Genomic DNA, 22479 nt, shown 5'->3' on the forward strand with positions numbered 1-22479 from the left:
CTTGTATCGACGTTCTTAATAATGGTGGTTTAAAATAATTAGATCAGCGATATTTTGAAGATATAAAAATTTCCTAAACAATGCATTTTTTTTTAAACAAAAAAGCATAATTTGAAATGGCATCCTTTGCCATTAGTAATTTCATGTAGAATAAGTATATCGCCCGCCTTATCGTTACATAAATATTCTTAATGAACTACTCCATGACTCATAATACCACATTTAACTCCATAAATGGCCCAGAAAAATAAAATTAAACCACCTACCCAAAACAAAAAACTATTACAACATACAAGTCCACAAATCAATTCACAACAAAATACCCTTTTACCGTACACACATCATTTACGTAACTTTTACGTTTTTGTGTTTCTGTGTGTATATGTGTGCTACAATAAAATGTATAACCTAAACCATTAACAATTTGAAAACTTAAAAGTATCAAATATATTTGGTCACTGAATACAAATGGCATTATTTCCTCTCCATTAACAAAAGGTCCAATAACTATGGTTAATACATACTACATACCTTAAAACCTTGGATAAATATTTTACACATACAAGTTATTTCACAATGATACCATTTTTGTATTATTACTGGGTGATATAAGAAAAATTTTTTAATATATTTTGCACACTTCAATGTAATATCGATTGAACGACTTTAATAATCCCTTCACGATAGTTACTTTTCAGAGAAGTATTATTTAAAGAAGAGTTTAATATCAGTTTTAGTACTTTGGAGGAGGTCATTAAGTGACCTGATTTGATCTTAAAAGAAAAGTTTGCTTAAAAATCAATCCATGCGAATGAGCCTTAAAAGTTGTTCCTTATGAAGAAATCAAAAATTTTTGCTGTTCATTTTACAAATTTCTTCAAAAATTCAGTTACTAACAAGTTGGTCTGAAGAGGTCTAAAAGAGTGAGTTTTACAAATATGTGTTCCGTAGTAAGAATTTCTCCTTCAATTTGTACTGAATTCATTCAATTTTTAAAAAGTTCTGGAAAAAAAAAATATTTCTGGAACGAAGTTTTTTAACGCGGCTTGCCATGGTGAGCAAACTGACAAAAACCGTCACGTAACAAAATGAGATATAATTTTTGTGAGTGTGTGTGTGTGTGTGTGTACCTTATCCATGGCAACTACGGCATGTTATCCTACTTTGTATTATTTTCATTTATTATAGTACACGAATTTTTTATCTTATTTCTATTTATATCCAAAACTAGTTTTGGATACATATGCATAACTAGTTTTGGATGTAAATAGTACAAAAACGACAAAATTCGTGTACTATAATTATGTGCGTCTTGGAACCCTACCTACTTGACACTAGAAATTTAACAGATTACTTATATGTATTTATTTAACGTTTATATTTGTTTCGGTACAGCTTCGTAAGGAAATTCGTTCCTAACGGGGGTCCCACTACGGCATTCATTTATTAATGAATTTTGATACTAATGCAAATTTAAATGTAAATTTTCTAAGTCTTTATATTCCATGGCCAGGACAATGTTATTCAGGACACCGCTTTTATGTTAACGTCTGTGTGTGTTTTCTTGGACATTTTTCCGTGTAAGATTTCTCGTGAATAAAAGATAAAACCGAATTCATTTCCCGATCATTGTTTCTTTAAACTTATATTTACAGAAATATTTACGATAATTTATTTATTTTGTGAATTTGTATAACATTTAAAAAATATTTCCTGGTGCCAAGTATTGATATCGCAGTACTTTTTGCATAGAACGCGCGTATGTGACTTCTAAGATACTCATCTCTATCCCAATACAATAATTTATACTACAGTTTCAATAAAATTATGGAAAGTTATTTTCATCATCTTCAATGTGTGATTAATAAAAGTCTCACTCACATGAACAGCTTTGTCGAAATAAAATTTTACGTAGAAATAGTAGAAATAGTACGTAGAGTTATGTTTGTAGGTAAATGTTAGGTATGTTTTGTGCCTATTAATTAATTTAAACTCAAGTTTTACTAACTTGTATTTCATTCAAATTTATGTTAAAGGAAAGAAGAAAGGAGTGCAATACAAAAAAAAGTTGGCTGTGAGTTTCAATAGTGCGTTATATACTGTACTAAACTATGGAGTTTGAATACTCAGAAAAGTTTAAAACAAAAAATGGACAAAAAAGCACTTAATGCAATTTAAATTATTAATATAAAATCCTATCATGACCTGTCCTATAAAAATTACTATAATTTCCCAATTGAGCAGATGTAACTTCACATAGCCACTATGGATTGTCATAGGTCGTATAAAATTGACGTGACCATGGAAATTTTTTTTTATTTTGCAAGAGAATTTATTTGACCATTCAAATTCTCATGAATTTTTGATTTGATTATCCATTTAAACCTAAAACTGTATTTTCAAATAGCTAAATGTAAACGTATAAAACATAAACAGCATTTTACATCGGATTTGCGTAAAAATAACTAAATCATTTAAAATATAGTGAATAATATATGTTCACAAAGTTTGTTATAAATCTATAATTTAATCTTTATTTTGAATCTCATCCAAAAAAAAATCGTAGCACAGGAGCTGCGTTAGCTACGCAAATTACTTCAGAGAAAATCTAACTGTCTAGAGAAAATCACAAAAGTACTTTTTTACTTTAATTACCGAACTTGATTTTTCAAATACCGAAACCCTTTTTGATATCAAATTTTATTAAAATCGAATTTAAATTGCTACCGCTTTAGAGCTTACAGATATATAAACGTATAGACACATTTGTTTAACGATAGTAACTTTTTACATCTTTAAGGTAGGATGGATGAACATTTGAAGAAATTTTTCCAAAATTACATCATCAGTACAAAAGCAATAGCCCCATTTCCTTCGGCAATTCGCTAAAAATTAAACACATTATAGAGTAAACAATGGTTCGCCATACCTATAAATAATTACATAGATCACTGACAGACATGAGTGAATTGAACGATGACTGAATTATTCTTTAACTTCAAAATTTAGTTTTTAGTACTTACTCCAAATTTTGTAAGAAATAACTTAGTGTATAATTTAAAAGGAATCAATTTGCCTCAAAGAGAAACTTTTGAACTTGAGATAAATGAACTAATGAACACGAATAACATCTTTGGATAATCTTTATGATTTTTGTTCTTTACAGCAATGGACACTTCATATAAATCATCATTCCTAGTCAGTCATCTTCCTCTATGGTTTTAATTAACTGTTTCTACTATCTTGCTTGAAAAGCTGACCTCGTATAACCTAAATACAACGTAATTATTATAGAAATTTGGTAAACAGTACAATTTGGGAAAATAATACAGGTTAGATTGGCGGGCCAACTTGTATATACTACCCACTGTTGTGTAATAAAATTGTTTTATAAACCGTAAATTTATACAAAAAAAAAAAAAATAAAATTGAAATCAATTCATTTCATTTTAATAATATTTTTTTGTATTTTATTTTAAAATATTCAAAAAATATTTTTTTTCCATACCATTTACACAAATTTGTGTAATGCTTAAACAAAAAATTTCGAAAATTGATTCAATAGTTATAATAATTGTTTCCATTAAAACTGTAAAAATATGAAATGGATTTAAATTTATTATTAATAATTTGCTTAGGCCAGGTTTAATTATGATATGTTAACTAAATATTTTCAGTTCAAAAGATTCGTGTTATATAGGAATTAATGCAATAAATTTATTAATAATAATAATATATAGAAGAGCGGCATATTATTTTAAACAAGCAGATACCCGCCCGCTTTGCTGGGCAATTTCTCCTTTATAAAACAAAGATTATCACGTTAGAGTCCTCACTTTTCCTCCCTTTTGATCACAATTTAATGAATTTTAATTTTTCGCTGAGGAACTCCAACTTTTTTGAAAATGAAGTTTTGCCCATGATACTCGCTGATTTTCTATAGGTCCAATCACACCAGTAACTTTCTATAGGTGAAATTATTAAATTAACCTGATTTTTAAACTTTTTGGATTTTTAAAAATCAAAATTACCTCATCCACCTAGTTTTGACAATTTTCAAAACCAAATTTTGTTTAAATTTTTCTCGATTTTTTCAAAAGGTTGTATGTAGTACCCCTTAAGAAAATTGCAAAAAATCGAAAATTTTTTTTGTCTCCAATTTCGATAAAACTCAGTATATAAGGTAATTTTGACCCAAAAAGTACAAAATCGGGTGCATTTGTTGACTGACCGAACATTATTTGAGATACAGACTAAAATCGATCCAAATATTGCGATATCTCAGAAACTCTGCATCCAATCATTAAATTATCCTAATTTTTATACTTTTTGGATCAAAATTACCCCATCCACCGAGTGTCAAAACCAAAAAATTCCAAAACCAAATTTTTTTTGCATTTGTCTCAATTTTTTTAAAGGGTTGTACCCCTTAAAAAAATTGCAAAAATGTTAATTTTGATAAAACTCAGTATATAAGGTAATTTTGACCCAAAAAGTACAAAAATCGGGTGAACGGACAAACAAAAACAAAACTGAAACTCGAGTCGAAAAAAACAAAACTGCAACTTTTTACATCCTTTTTGTAGACTGGGAATGTAATAGCTATTACAATTTGAGTTTTGTTTTTGTTGCAGTTTGAGTTTGGTTTTTGTTTTCCCGTTTAGTGGAAAACCGGCATAAAAACCGTTTTATTTTGTTTACACTTTTTAATAATCAGGGGTAAGACAGTAAGCAGCTGGAAAGCTCGTTCGCGGTGCTTCCACTCACACTACAATAGACTTTTAAAAAAAATACATTCTATTTAAGTTATATCTTCATTTTTGATATTTTATATCGATAAAAATCATCGATAACAATATTTTATCATCATATCATCATTTTATTACATCAATACATAATTTTATTCAAAGTAAAACAAACAAAAAAAAAAAAACAAAAATCAATTGAAATCCAATTTATAATTCCATTATTCAATTTGAAATCCTATATCTATATACTTTAACTAACCATTTTTTGTTAGAAACTCAAAATGAAAGCAATTTATTTCTGTTTATATACGCCATGATTACATCAATATTAAATTTGTATAAAAAAGAAAAAGAAAATGATTCGTCTTTCATTCGTTCGTTTCTATTTCGTTTTGGGAAACAACAGACAGTAAATAAATAAATTCATTCAGATTGTTTTTACATTAAGAATGAGTTTTCTAGTTTAGTTGTATTTACGTATGTATGTTTGTATGTATGTATGTATGTACTTTGATTTTTCGTCTCAATATATATATAAATCAATGAGATAGACGATGACTGTACCGATTACAAATATTTTATTTAGTTTTGAATTTTTATTTTTAGTTATACCAACCAGATGTCCCATTGTAAACAATCTGGGAGGCACTTTTTCCATAAAATGTTTTTAGCAAAAATGTCTTGAGTAATAGTTCTACTTAGAGGATACATATCGCTGGAAACTTAATACCTATCAGGAAAGTCGGTACCGTAAATATTTTGTACAAAATAAAAGACCTTCACAAGCAAATATAATAAATTTCAACTAGACTAATTAACTATATACTAGTAAATCCCAACAAAATTACTAAATATTCGAAAAAAAAGAAAAAGACAAAAGTTGTTTGTTAGTATTAGAAGAGCTACTTGGATTTAGGAAAAATCCAAGGAAATGTCCTATTATTAAATGCTAGGGCTTCAAACATCAAAACCCAACCAACTCCTCTACAGTCGACAAACTCAACCCAATCCCTATTTTTTACCGGTCTATTTTTCCCGATTACCATGGGCATTAGTTCGTTTTTAAACGACGATCATAGTCAATATCCAATTCAAGGTGTTCATAAGGTGCCCTTTTTTAACTAGGGTTAGTTTTAACACTTCGTTAGCTTACCTTTTATATTTGAAGTCTAGTTTGAACTTTATCTCTACCCCCTACCAGTATTGAGTATTAGTACATGTTTATACGACATTGAAAATCACAATTATAGTTGTGAGTATCGTTGGGTTGTTTAAGACTTGGTATTCTTTTTTAACTGAAAAATAAACAAAATTCGTGACAACAAAGTTCTTAGTATGGCTTAGACAAAGAATATTTAACTAACCTATTGTTCAGAACAAAAAATTATATTTTTACTCAGTTAAATTTTCAAATACTTTTACTTTTTTTGGTTTCAAAGAATCTCAATATGTTGAAGTGTATTGTCATCAATAAAAATTCCTGTTAGATCACTCAAATAAGAAATTTCTAGGCAACTGATGAAAACTTAACACCCCGGTCAAAAATTCTCCTCAAAAATATGTTTTAAATTTCGATATTTAACTTTGATATTTTTGCAATAATGTAATTTGAATATAATTCATTCTATAATAAAATTTCATTTAGAATTAAAGTATGGTCCTAAGTATTAATCGTATGTGACTCACTGAGCTCTTTCTAAACGTCTGAACCGATTTTGATGAAATTTTGTGAGTATGTTTAAGTGGATTCAAGAACTAGTGAATACGTATGAAATAAATGGTGGAAACGCAAAAAATAATGTATTATATTACATCTTACTATGAACTATGTTTTTATTTGCGCTTCCACCATATTTATCTAATATTGTGAACAAGTATTTGAATAGTATTGAGGTTTTATTTTTTATTATTCAGGTATTGTGAATAGGTATTTATAAGAGCTATATGCAAGCACAGCGAGCTCCAATTGCTGAAGGGTCTAACCAGACCGAAGGTCTGTCCAAGAGAAAAGGACTAGGGGAGTAGCTAGCGGTTAGTCTTAAAGGGCTAAGCGGGCTGAGCATAGTATACTATTTATGAATTGGGGCTGAAGATTAATTAAAATTAGTAATCGCTGATCGATAATTATAATTAAACAAGTTGTAAGTGAAACGAACTTCAGTGGATCATCTTGCATCATTATAAAATTTTTGTTGAGTTTGCAACTAAACCAGCAATTTTGTTGACAATAAATGAAACAAAAATTGGTGACTTTTTATATTCATTATTTTGTTGAATAGTAACTTTTTACAGCTTACCTCATTATGTGAAATATCCATTTTAAGATAAGACTGTTCGATTTTGTTTGAAATATACAAATACAACTTCTTGCTTGTATATTCGTATTTTCGGTTCTTATCTAATTGGAATATAAATCGATGACGGTAAAAATCATTTTTTCCTTCATATACTAAATGTATGACATGCATGAGGCACTCACTTTCAAAAATTTGCTTAAACTGGAAGAAAGCTTATAAATTCACGCGGATGATTTTTTAGTGAATAAATTTTACTTAAAATGTATTATACTATTATGATTGATGAATAAATAAGTTTGATACTTTATTATTAGGTATAGTTTATATAAAAGTGGTGGAAAGTACATAAGTATACGATTTTTTTTCATGTCATTTTGTCAAGTGATTTTGATTGATGGTAATAAGATTCTATTAATCACTATTATTCATAATAATAATCCTTCAAGTAGTATTTTGAGTGCGCAATAATGATATACAAAGCATAGTAACATATTGTATTTTGGAAGCTGATTTAATTTTTTGCTATACAAGGATGCGGTTTGTTGTTTTTTTCTTTATTAAAACGAAGTCGGTATAAGGTGCGCATTTTAATGGTTAGACGAGGAAACTTAACATTTTACGACGAAAATTTCTAAAGGAAGATGGATCGTGATGCGGTTTTTTGCATTAGGCTTTAGAAGGTATTTATAAACTTTGGCAACATTGCAAATTATGGGGAGATAATTTTCCTTGGTTGGGTATTAAAAAATGGAATTTTTATACATATAACATAGAAAATGATGATGAGAAAGTGAATTTTTTCAAATTTTTAAAAAATATATTTAAGTTTCATGATCATTATGAAATAAAAAGAAGTTTTGAATTTTAATAAAAAAAAAAATTTTTTTTTTTTTGATTCTGCTATGATATTAGTATGCCCTGGTCCCCATATAATCCGAGAAAGTTTTTAAACATGGGATTCGTGTAAATTTGACAGGATAATAATTTTTTAGCGAATTGCCGAAGAAAATGGATTAGCATTTGCTATGGTAAATTAATTTACACTTTTCAGTGTAAAGTTATTCAGTGTAACACATATGGACAAAAGAATCAAGCATTTTATAACTTTAGAATACTTCGTTAATTTTTTTCCATGCTCTAGAAGTAAAACTATAATTGTGATAAATATTCAGTTTTTTTTCCCTAATTATTCTAAAGTCACTGTGAAAAATGAAAAATGATGTCAACCGCAAAAAGGTGTAAGATATAAACAATTTTTTTTAAGTTTTAGCCTCGTTTTATTAATTGGAAACAAAACCACAATAAAAGGTAAAAAAACCTTTTCCCTTTTAGTAGTACCTCTACCAACAATATATTTTCATATGGGTTGTGATGAAAACAAACACTTAGTTGTATATGTTATCCAAATTTTGGGTTTGTGTTAATTATCACCACATTTAAAATCATGAAAATTCAAAAGCTACCTGTTTAGTACTAAAACTCACAAATAATTTTATTATTATTGAGAAATTTCATCAATAAAACTATAAAATCTAGAACTAATAAAGTCCAAAAATCAGCTTGTGCTTTAAAACGAGTGTTCTTTCAATTTTTTATTTTTTAAATAATTTGTTAAGTCCGTTTGCCAAAATCTGTAATATGAGGATTTTATGGATTCAATATTGATTATTCATTAAAAATTTCTTCTACCGTAAAATAATTTTGATTGGAGATTGTTTTTAAATCGAAGCTTGTCTATTAGTGTGTGAATTGATCTATTAGATGAATACAAAGAAGGTTGAAATAATTCGCATTTCGTTTTCAGTTTTTTAAGGTTACAGAATGGAGTCAGCTATGTCTCAGATCTTACGGGTCTAAATCTCATTCAGCCACATTTTTACTTTTAAAAAATTGCTTTTATAGTTGCATCTTTTTCGCTACCAGACTTGAACGTTTCATGACAATGAACTGTACTACGTACGCATATCTAAAACAATCAATCAAAATGTATTAAATATCTGTTCACTGTAAACAAATAAACTGACAAAATTTATTTGTTATCACATAAAAAAAAAAACTTTTAACAAAAAGAAAACCTACTTCAAAAGAAAAGCTTTTCCAAAACAAATTAATATGCACTAAAAAGTAAAAAAATAACGATAATATAATGTAGTTAAAATTATTGTTATTTTTGGAGTCGGTGTCAGCCAAGGAAACAACTCTGAACAGAACAGTTTGCTGCTTTAGCTCGGCTGACACCAACTTCAAAAATAATTGTAACTACATTATATTATTGTTATTTTTTACTTTTTAGTGCATTTAGTTTTGGAAAAAGTTCTTTTTTTATTCGGTCTTCTTTTTGTTTAAAGTTTATTATTTTAAGTGAATCTGAAGTACACTTACTAATTTGTCACTAAAAAAAGAATCATCGGAATCGGTTGGCGTGATATTGAGTTATTCGTCCATTTTTCGCGCATATATTTAATGCAAATTTAACTCTTATATAGTTTTCTCATGGATGCGTTTGTCAGAACTGGACCAAATTGAAATGGGATCACACGGAAAGCACAAAAATACGTTCGAATTGGGAACCTCCTCCTTTTTTATTAGAAGTCGGTTAAATAGATTATTATATAAAAATTTTGCGGACTTATTACAATTCAGTTATCTATATATAATTACGCTGAAGTGATGCTGTTTAATGGTGTACCCTATAGAAACTACTAGACACAATAACTACATAAAATAGAAATAACATTTGATGTTGATGCATTTATGTATCTTTGCCAACTCGATATTCGTTCTATATGTGATATGTAAATTAAATTATAAGTAATGAACACGTATTGAAACTTAGCCACTTAATTTGTAACTAGATTATTTAACAATCTATTATTATGTTCAATTTTCAATATTGTGTGAACTAGAATGGATTGTTCAATGATATCATCACTGAATGTCACTCAATACCCGTTAATTTTGACTCGTTTACCATAATCATGTTGTCGGTAAAAGACCACCGTCACGAAAAAATAGATTTGAAGGTGGCTTAATTTTAAATATTTCTTTTCTTATCGGAATTAGGTAGGGGTAAAATATGTCTAAAACCTGAAACTATGTCCAGATCTTAGCAGTGATTCTAAAATCGTTTATAAAAAATTTTTTGTTTGTCGATTGTTTTCGTATTCTCCATTTTAGTTAACTCTTCTGTGTAAAATTAATAGTGTTATGGTTAAAACGTAAGAAAAGATGCTTCTTATAGAATAGAAATCACCCAACTGTTTGATAGATATAAGCATTCAAAAAGCAGATACATTTTATGACACTAGTTACAATCGCCGTATACTTTTACGTACGACTGTCCGATGGGATATGCTTGCATGTCTGATATCCTTGCTAAAAATAACTCTCTGTCATTGTACCGTAACCATGTGGTTAATAAAAAGAAGCAGAACATCACGGATTGGTACTTGAAGGTTACATCAATGTACCTGACAAACAAACGAAAATTTGACCATGTTTGAAGATTTTTCCCCTTTCTCGCGAAAGCACGTCTTTATTTTCGGTTACCTTGTTTTGCGAAGCGTGTAACTGTTGTAGTTCTTGGAGAAGAACAAGATGTTTTTTATCCTCGTTCATGTTGATATCACTGTTTTCCCGTGGAGTCGAAAATCAGAACAAAATTTTGCAATCCATTTTCTCCAAAACTATAAAAGATAGGGAGTTGGAAATTTGCAGATAGCTTCAATTAGTTGTCTTGTGAAACATTGTGGAAAAAAATAAAAGAAAAAACTTTTTGGAAAATTTTTGAAAATCACTGATGTTTACGAAAAAAAGTTCCGAACCAAAGTGGTTAAGAGCTTTTTTTTACCTTTAAATTTTTGTTCTATCTTTTACGGTTTACGAGATGCAATTTTGAGAAAAAACGAAAAACTTGAAGAAAAAGACAAACTTTGAAAAATTGTATCTCCGAAACTCTCGGTCTTATAAATCCGACTTGATGTCAAAATGTTGAAAATTTATCCTTCTTTAAAAATTTGTTGAAAATTTATCCTTCTTTGCCCTTCCTGGTCAAAATCGGCAGAAACTGAAATAGAGTGAAAATTTTCCAGGTTTTTCTTATTTATTGGCATGATCAGAACGGTCGCTAAGTCGAAAACATGGATTTACCGTTGCTTTTACATTTCAAACAATATATAAAAAAAACCTTATTTGATGCAAGGTTCAATGTTTAATTTTATTGGCCTATAAGTATAAATTTTTGTATGTAAATTCGGTAAAATGACATTCTGTATACTCAATAATATATCTATACTTCATAAAGATTACTAATATGTAATTACTAGCAACATACAATAATATGAACAGTAGTGTAATATTCTTGTTCCACTATTCTAGTAGATACTAACATAGTAGTACTATCATCAGAAGACAGTATTGTGTTCGTTGTGTAACATTTTGGTAATTGTGGTGAAATGCACTTTAACAACTTGATGCACAATATACCAAGCAATGCTTTATGCACATGCATGTGCATCATCATGCATTTACAAATTTATTTCTATTCATATGGAGATTATTGTCTCTAAAGTGATATGGTGGTGTGTATCTGACAATGCATCATTTTTTATTTTAGACTTTACTACTATACCACACATCTGTAGTATTTCAGTCCATTGGGAAATGTTTCATGATGTATATTTACCGTAGTCAAGAATAATTGTAGTCTTTGAAAGAGATCATCTGAAACAAAAAAATAAAGTTCGAAAACTAAAACCTCGACAATTACAGAATCGCGCTCTTAAAAGTATGGAAATAAGAAAATATTTTCATCTGAAATTATGATGATAAGTAAAATCGTCATTACAGTCGGGGAACCTCTTTTCGGTCCTGTGAAAAACTGTTTAATCTCAAAGGTCCCCCGACTGTAATGATGATTTTACTTATCATAACAATTTCCGATGAAAATATTTCCTTGTTTTCATACTTTTAAGAGCGCGATTCTGTAATTGCCGATTAGTTATCGAACTTTATTTTATTTAAACCATTTTGGGGTTATAATTTCGATAAAAAGTATAACAACATATATATATTTGAAAAGTGCTATCATAGCTTCATGTCCTCTAAGGGGTGCCATATTTAATTTAAGGTGACGGTACATACCCTATAATTATCGGACGATCAAGACGCTTCTAATAATACCTCATTTGTCAAACTATGATAAGTAGCTTAGAAGCTAGGAAGGTACAGACGAAAATCTATACATATCGGTCAAACACATAACTCTCTCCATTGTATAGCCGGGGAAAAAATATTGTGCCTTGCTAACAAAAAATATTCAACAAATGTTGTTTGTTTTATAATTTTTAAGAGTTGCAATTTTCTGATACTTACCTTATTTCATTATATTGCTAGATCAGGATGCTAATAGACCAGAGGTGAGGCGAGGTATATTGTTCCAAACTTAAGAGAGCCGTGGCGAATTGTCCCAAAAGCCTCAATTCGCCTGAAGTACCCCCCCCCCCAATTTTGTTTAATATTTTGGGAAAAATATTTATTTATAAAAATTTCTATAGAAAATACTAAATAAATTGATAAATTGATTTAAAAACTATTATCTTTTTTCTACCTTCTTAATAGAAATCAATATTTTTTAACTATGTGTATTTCAAATTTATGTCAAGACGAACTTAAATTCAAAAATTCAGGCTTTAGTTTGAATGGTAGTTTTACTTTATATATATTTATTATCTCAGCTACGGAAATGGTGTGACTATAGCTTTCAAACTGTTTTTGTCTGCTGATGAAGTGTTAAAGTTTTAAGCATATAATTGTTCTCTGACAAAACAAAACAAGTGCATGCCAATTCGGGGTCGCCCCTCAATACCTCCTATGATGTAATTTTCTTCACTCTTGTGGTTCTAAAGTCTAAAAACTTGTTATTATTAATGTGTTATTTAAATGCTTTAATTTGTATTTTGATGAATTTGCTCATCATCAAACTAATGTATGATCAGACAAATGAAATGAATAGATAAAAAATTTTTTTTGGAAAATAAAAAAAGGTTATATTGTATGACAAACATATGCGATATATTAATTTTAGTTTATTATAATAATAATGACAATATCAACGAACACAAAAACTAAATTATGTCGTAGGTACAAAAAAAAAGTATAATAAATGATAGGTTTTTTGTATGTAGGTATAAAACTCAACAGCTAGCCGCTGTCACTATGAAAATAACAACGTTATTAATGCATTAACTAAAAGTAATAAGTGGAAACTGCCAACAACAAAGAGTTTTCTTAGTGCTGTGAATTTTAGGAATCTCATACCGAACATACCGTCAATCATATAAAAAGTAAATCAGAAGCAGTGAACTGAAATGACATCAGGAATAAAAAATAATAAAAATATTTTTTACCAAAAACTTTTTTTTGGTATATTTGAATTTTTATTTGTTATAATAGTTAACGTAAGAGATTTGTACTAGAAAATCGTACGCCTAGACAATCTCACTGACCATGAATGTCGAAGGTTCATTTCCGAATGTTTACGATATTTTACTGCATTATTCGTTCAGAACTACCGCCGGAAGCTTCTAGTAGAAACTAAGAACATTAGGATCACACTTATGTTTTTTCGTGTAATTCATTATTATAATTTGCAAAAAAGATATCTATTACAAAACAAAAAATCAATAACATTTACTCATTCGCTAGTTACCAATTCTAATTAATTGCCTGTAAATGTACATAAACAGATCACCTCTTATTGGGAAAATCATTAATGACGTCAAGCAATCAATATGTAGGAATTAGTAGTCTTAAGGTGGATCATATACATAAAAGCAATGTATGTACGAAAATATCAATTTTTAATGTTATTATTATCGTATGAAAAGTAATTCAATGGAAAGTGTTTTCAGCTATGTGTCATCATAATCGGCTTAGTTTGGAAAAGGCTTTAAGGGAAAAGATAATTTAATGGAGTGTTCTAAAATATGTTTCAAGTATGAGTTTAGGTTTCAGTTCCCGAAAAATTTTTCGGAGGTTTTTAAAATTCTCTATATTCCACTTCTTTTAATATCAACTAATATGTGGTCTGTCTTCAGACGTAAATTATGATCATGCAGATGATACTTTTATTGTATAAATTTCCCAATTTACTTTATTAAATTTCCGAAGAAAGTTTTCGTAAAATTTTCTAGTTAAAAAACCATTAATAAATAGATGAAACAATTTTGCCCATAATAATATAAACCATTCCATTTACCTGTTTCGTAAATATTACCATGATTTTATCTTATAACTTGTGAAAACATTTTATATTAACGTTTAAGGTATGGAAAAGTACATCAATATTTACCATTCGATAAGAATATCTTTTATAAATAGTCAGGAAATTAGATCATTTCCATGTCAACGCCTTTGAACGCCTTAAATAAGAAGATATCATTAATAAGTAAATAATTGACTGTATCGGTAAATAAGTTTCGTTATAAGGAAAATGTTATATTTTCTAATTTCCACTTTAATTGATTTATCAAAATTTTAGATAGGATTATCCTTCTTATAAAAGAGGTATCCGGTTTATTTAGGTTATCTGCATATTTGATTACGTATTGTTTTATTCTTGTATTATCATAACTTAAAATTCTGGAGTGGTGTTACACTAAACCCTATCATATATATAATTATTAAAAACAAGTAAAATATACACAATTAAGTCATTATTAATTATTGCTAAATTAACTGTATTTTAAATTGATTGTTTTTAATTTAAATCTGCTTTTTGTCTACCTCCTTTATGAACATCCTGTATTTATTCCTCGTATACCACTAGTCTCTGTTTCCTCTCTTCGTGAAACTTTTAATTTCATCACTTATGTAACCAAGAACTCTTCATGAATCTGTGTGAGTACAAATTGTCTTCTACTTAATTCTATGTTATAAAATGCTTCATCGTTTTAACCTCCTCTCCAAAACATGTATCTCACATTGGTATCCTTAGAACTTAAATTTGATGTTTGAAAAAAACAATATATGTTTTTTTATTAAAAATAAATTTCGGATTAAAAGTTGCCATTTCTCTGAGAGTCGAAGTCAAATTCAAGGTATTTTGAGCTATTGCTCATTAATCTCAATAATTTTTGTTCATAACATTTTTCTGTTACCAGCTTTCAAGAAATAATTTTCATTAAAGTGTGGTTAAGGTCTTCTGGTGCAGACAGTCTTTCTAAGGCTAAAACTTTCACGAGACTGAGACAACAATTACTACTAGCCAAATATTATGGTAATATTTTCTTTAGGTATTTATACAACTTTTAAAAATAATTTCAGATAGAATGTGATTTATTTTATAGATTTCATGAAATAATGTTATAGTTTTATATTTGACAAGATATATTATATACAAAAGAAAACATATTATTTTAATATTTTCTCATATTCTTTGCTGTTATTTCATATAATAAAAGTGTTAGTAAGTAAACTTGGCACAATTCTGTTAAAAAATGTTTGAATACATATATTTATAACCTTTAAACTTCAAAAGCTACCAACTTTGAACGAATATATCTTAAATTTGAATTCTTTGATAATCTTCACACGATTTCGTCTGGACAGTTTAATGCAAAAACAAAAATTCTTGGAGATATTAGAGGGAGTAGAAAATGTAGAATCAACTGGTTACATTCTCAGAATTGGCAAAGCTCTACGAACGATAAATCGGAGAATATAAAGGAAAATTGGGACCGTCTTACCAACCTCATGGTTTGAGCACTAAAATTGGCATTGGCTGTGATTTTTCTATCGAAAATGTTATCGATGCGTTCGATTCAGTAAAATCCCGTAAATTTTCTGTATCCTTAACATACATTTATATGATTGTGATGATTGACGATATTACAATAGATCTTTTCATTTTAAAAAATGATTTCCTTTTGTTTCGGAGGGTTGTGTGATTAAATAAAATATTTTGTGTCTTTGTCCAACTTATTACGGTTTTCCGAGACAATAATGAATCATAATTGAAATGAAAAGGTCTATTGTATTTCCATATTATAAATGTTTCATTGAGTTGGCAAAATAATCATGCCTCCGAATTCATTTTTGTTCATCCGACTTTTCGCGTTTATTGGACATGAACCCCCACCATCAAATAACCTTAAAGCGGCTCTGTACTAGGTATTTTAAATGTTATTGTACTACTCGGTTTTTTAAAACTCGCAATATAAACTCAGTTAAAAAAAAGTAAAAACAAACAATTGACTTAGTTAATTGTTGAAATACCAGGAATAGACGCAATCGTTTGTTTTTACGTCATGTAAGTTAAGAACGATAGTCACTCTTAGATAGTCACAGTCGTGTATATGTAACACGACTGTGGTGTCAGATAAACATTACGGATATTCCCATATAATTCATACTATATAATGCTATAAAAATAATTTAATCCCTCATGAGTAAACAGTGATGTTTTCAAAAAAGTGTTTCAAACACACAAGCTGTTAACTCTTTTATTTTGATAGGAATTGCGGAATTTTTAACATTTTAACTTTTGTTCTATGCTAAATTTTGATTTTCTTTTTCGTACATTTAAAAAAAAAAACAAGGATGCTATTATAAACCAAGCATTGCGATATTATATACTTTCATTGTTTTGTGATATACACCTTCTTGCCTGACTGCAGCTTTAAGGATGAAGTGATAACGTATAACAATGATAAATACAAATCAAGAAGATCAAGTTCGTCGTTTTTCCTCTGTTCAATTTAAGTATCTTCTGTGTTCTGTTTACCCACGACCATAAAACAGATTTAAAAATAATATTCTATATAGGTAATATTCTACTACAATATAAAATCACTTTTCATTATTTTTATCGAATGTAATTTTAAAATATCATATTGAATTTTCTATCACTATGTTTTTAATAAATTATCAAATTTTGTTTTATTGATGGGTTTTCTGCTGTGAATTTTTGGTATAGTAATACACATACAGTCTCTGATCTACAGATAGATATCCAGAGATCGCTCGGATAGTATTAAAACAATTCTTCTAAGACTTGCCTATTGAGACCAAACTAATGACTTTTTAAATCAGTAAATTGCTGAATATTTATTAATGAGTCTTTCACATGTAGGTTTTGGTTTTATTTTTACCCACCAAATCTTGTTGCTATGACAATAATGTTTGGGATTTGTAATTTTTAAAGGCGACTTAATTTTTAGGATGAAAATAATATATAAGTTCAGTGTGCTTTTAAAATATCGCTTATTATATTTTTTCAAGGAGCAGTCAATTATAGAAATTTACTAAGAAAATATCGACATCATGATTTAAAACTTTCGACTCGCTTCTAATTTTGACCTACTCCTGCTGTTTAATATACAGTTTTAAATTAAACAACTAGATATTTTGATATATATTTTCGATTAAAACTTTATTCAATCGAAAAAAAGACACCTCAGTGTAACCCTCCTAACAATAATTAAAACTTCATTCTAAATCATTCTGATCTTTGGTACTTAACTTCTGATTACTGTTCATAGCATTTTTTTATTATTTATATTAGTTTTTACACACATGAATAATTTCAATTTAAAAATTATAAAATTTTAATTATTCATGCTATAATTAATCGAAAAGTTAAAAAAAACCACAGTAGCTCCAAAGTTTTAAGTTTTCACTTCCGTCGACAGTCCCTATGATTGACTATCCTGTTTTATAAAAAAAAAAAAGTTCAAACATTTGTGTGCGTTGTTCAATACTGCAAAATAAGATTCTATTATAATTTTTACTAAAATAAAAATCTTGTTACCAAGTGAAGCTACCGTTGGCATTTCGCTAGTTATAAATCACACAAAATAATATAAAGTATCAATTTAATAATAATATGTTTTAGTTGAAAATGTGATGGATTGAGAATTTTAACTAAAAATTCGAATGGTTTACTAAAAATTAATCATGTTTGAAAATTAATTGTAAATAAATAAATCATGAATTGGAAGAAATAATTATATATCTAAATATTTTGTTATATTCAAATATAGTAATAGCCACACAAAATCGTGTGTTGTATATATAAATTAAATAGGTCGGTAGGTTTTATTTATTTTCATATAACCTCCTCATACAAGGTGGAAAATCAAAAAAATAGTAAACTTAAAAATTCGAGTCTCTCGAAATATTAACAAATAGATTCATTATATTTTCTATAACAACAGTTTACTGATCAATATTTCTTAAATAACGACAAAAAAGTGAAATATCCGGCTGCTATTTTGAATTTTTATATTTTTTAAGTAAAGGTTTTAATCCAGCAATCACGGAAACTCTCAAGGTAGTATTATTTTAATGAAATATTCATTTTTTTGTATTGTTGACAAAAATGGGTATTTGTGTGTAAGACCTGAATTTTCCGTCCACCATTGTGAGTTTTCAAACTTTTTAAGTTCAGATTAGGATTCAGAAACTTCGAAAATGCCCGGAATAATAATATTTTCTAGGATTTTCTAGGCAAATTTGATTTAATTTAGTAGCAAACAACATAATTTTTTGGGCGTCATTTTGAATTTTCACATTTTTTAAGGACAAATTTGGATTCAGCGACTTTTAAAAACCTCAGAATAAAAATATTTTCTTGCTCTATCTATTTTAATTTAGTAGCTAAAAATGGAATATCAAATTCGCCATTTTAAATTTTCACACTTTTTTGGTCAGATTCGAATTCAGCAACCACAAAAGCACCCAGATTGGTATTTTCATCCTCATATATTATTTGTAACACGTTTCGGAAGCTCTGGGACATAAAAGTCGAATTTCTGAAATAGAGGGGAGGAAGACTCACAAACTAATTTAAGGAGCTCTTTTTAAATGCAATTATGAACAAAATGGGATGTTAATCACCAAAGTCGGTTAGTTGACAAAAAACTTAAAATACATTCATTAACTGCACTAAAAGAAATTCTTTCTACCAGCGTGGCATTAAAGTATGTACGTTTGAATTGAAGAGGACAATCCTGTATAAAAATGTGGTACAATATTCAACATTGGTTAAACCAACCATACATAATCCCAATATTGTATAAGCAATAAGGTATTATATAGGTTACATGTAGAAAATTTCAACAGTACTAATTAACAATATGGAGATTAATAACGGTGATTGGTATATAGATAATACCATTGGGAATATAATAGACGCCGTTTACTGTAGATAATTCCATTTAAAACATTTCATGTATACTCTTTTTTTTTCAATTTTCTTGTGTATATGTGCAAAAGTATGAAAATGTGTATCGTCATCAGATTCCTTTAAAGTCCAATAATTTTATTTTTTTTTAAATATGCTTGATTTCTTCTTTCATTTTTGAGTTATCGTATCCACAAACAAGCGGGCAGACGAACAACCGAAAATGCACTAATTATATGATTATATGAACACCTGTACCAAACTTTTGTTACAACTTGGGATTAAACTTATAATTAAGTATACCTTGATATATTTTATAAATACATGGCATAAAAACTAAATAGACACGCCTTAATGTAAAATTCAAAGTGTGGGTCTCTACATTTATGATTTAAATTAGCTTATTGGATAGATATTGACTTGCCTCCGCTTTAAATTTGGCAATTACAATTAAAATTATTATCCAGTTATTAATGTGATAAAGCGTGTTTTCTTTTCTTAGTTTTTTAAACAGGATTATCAAGATAATATTATTGATAAACTGCCATTATATTATTTATTAAATTATTTTTAGTTATAAGAAAAGTTAATATGAGAGTGTTAAAAAATTTTTAGCAAAAATAGTTTTGAACAAATTTTGTTTGTGAAAATACCAACATCGTACCGAACAAGCAAACCAATCAATTTTTACCTACCGCCTCCACCATAATTTTATTATTTATTATTGTCATAATGTCGAACATTATTCGTTTACTAGACAAACAAGCAATTACCTCTCAATTAAAGTTGAACTATCATGATAAAGTTTACACAAAGAGCGGTGCTATTTTTTCGATGGATGGCGGCCTTACTACTTATATATTCATTGACATTAACACAAAAATCTGGCTGCTTAAAAAGCTCTACCCTTGTCCAAAGAACCCAAACTTAATAGCAAAATTAACATGGATGATATTGTATGAACTTTCACTAATTTTATTTTTTCTTTTGTTCTAGGTGAGTGACAATATCGCATTTAATATATAAATTTTTGGGAAAGTAAAAGCCTAACAAATGAGTAAGGTAACAACTTTTAAAAAAGCATAGAAAAATGTTAGAACTGTAGCTTCCGAAGTTCAAACAAAAGGTAATAATCTTATAGCTAGAGAATAAATTCGAAATTTAAAAGTCTTTCGAAATTTTTCGATTCCATGTACCATTAACCAGATAGAATCTTGTTTATTATCATTTATATTTCGAGAATTTCTAGATTTGTGTTAAGGAAACGAATTTTTCGTAAGAAATGAAGTTACGTAAATGTTCATCAATCCTATCTAATAGATTTTTGACATCTATTAGATAGGATTGATGAACATTTGAGAAAATTTTTTCAAAATTCCATTATCAGTACAAAATGATTCATTTACTTCGACAATTCGCTTAGATGCTTTCAATGTATTACTACAACAACGAAGGATCATGTTACTTTGATGCATTAACACCCTCCCATTTCTCATATAAAGCGTCCTATAAGTCGGAAAGGAGTTTTTATTTTAATTTTCAATAAACACAGTGCATACGCTTACATCCGATAAAAACACAAAGTACAGGTTTCTCTCTGTTACCCAGGCCTTTATTGTACGTTCCATTAAATTGTTTGTGTTGTATATATGGAAGTAAAAGTAAATATATTTTTTTATTTATTGATTTCCTGTCAATCATATCTGTGTAACGACAATATCTTTATAAAGAAAATTTAATAATGTACGAATATTCAAATTTTCATCATTGCTCAAGTGTTGAATATTTAAGGTTATATGATACATAAATTTACGTAACGATTCACTAACCAATATTTCTTCATGCACGATATTATTTTATAAATCCACTTCCCTCTTTATAAGTATGTAAAATGTTTATATTTTTATTTTGACATCTATATACAAACAATTATTATATAAGTGACAAGTGTTTACAACAGTTAAGAATCGCCCCACCATTTTTTCGGGTACGGGACCTCAAACTCACATTTGAAATATATTTAAGAATTCTATCCATTTAACTACTTTTTTCCTTAAAGCCTTTTCCAAACTGAACTGATTTTGAAGGTAATCGCCGATTTAAAAAATAAACTCGCACTTAAAATATAGCTAAGAACACCCTCCATTAAATAATCTTTCAAACGAAAAAAAAAAATCAAAATCGGTTTATCCGTTTAGGCGCTACGATGCCACAAACAGACAGACAGACAGACACACACACATAGTGGTAAAACTGAAAACACCCCTTCTTTTGGTCTGGAGGTTAACTATCTTCAATTATAATATCTTAAATAGGGTAAGCTGGCATAGGAGTATGCACTTAAGCTTCACTAGATTAAAAGACTGAAATAAATTAATTTTTAACCACCGAACTAAAAAAACGAGGTGTTATAAGTTTGATCATTATGTGAGTGTGTATGTGTGTTTGTCTGTCTTTCTTTGTGTCTGTGGCATCGTAGCGAGTAAACGGATGACGCAATTTTAATTTTTTTGTTTCGATTGAATGGTAATATGGTAATTTAATGGAGAGTGTTCTTAGATATGTTTCAAATGCGAGTATAGAGTTCCGCAAAGAAAAAAAACAAAAAAATTGGCGACTTTCTTCAAAATGCTTTATGGAAAAAGGTTATTTAATGGAGATTGTTCTTATGTATGTTTCAAGTGTGAGTTTAGGGTTCCGTACCCGAAATATTTGTCGGGTTTTTTTTTTTAAATTTTGTAAATTTCACTTGTTATACAAAAAAATTGTTTATTTTGATTTATTTGACTAAGGTTTTGATAATTTTTTTTTGGTAAAACATTTTTAATTTGAATTATTTGTAAAAATAGCCTAAATCCTAGGGTCTCAGTATCATTTGAACAAGATTATGGCAAAAAATTAAACCACGATTATAGCAAAGATGACATTAAATCTCGATCAAAGCAAACATGACTGTCAAACAATTTCCAAGTACAAAGTGCAGAAGAACATTTTCATGTAGAAGATCAATTTAGAATTGTGAATTTATAACGAAGTAAACAACCAAGCAGACTTTTACATTTATAATATTGTATAAAAGCATAAATGTGTAATATTATTATAATCTATAAAAACCATTTGTATGTCTTCACTTACTTATTTCTTCATCTCAAAAAATGCACTACTTACATATAAAATCAACTTCTATACTAAGCTTAGATTATCCGAGAATTGATATGTCACGACTACTTTTCAAACTGTAACGTAGCTG

Source organism: Chrysoperla carnea, chromosome 4 (genome assembly GCF_905475395.1).
Source record: "Chrysoperla carnea chromosome 4, inChrCarn1.1, whole genome shotgun sequence".
Classification (NCBI taxonomy): domain Eukaryota; kingdom Metazoa; phylum Arthropoda; class Insecta; order Neuroptera; family Chrysopidae; genus Chrysoperla; species Chrysoperla carnea.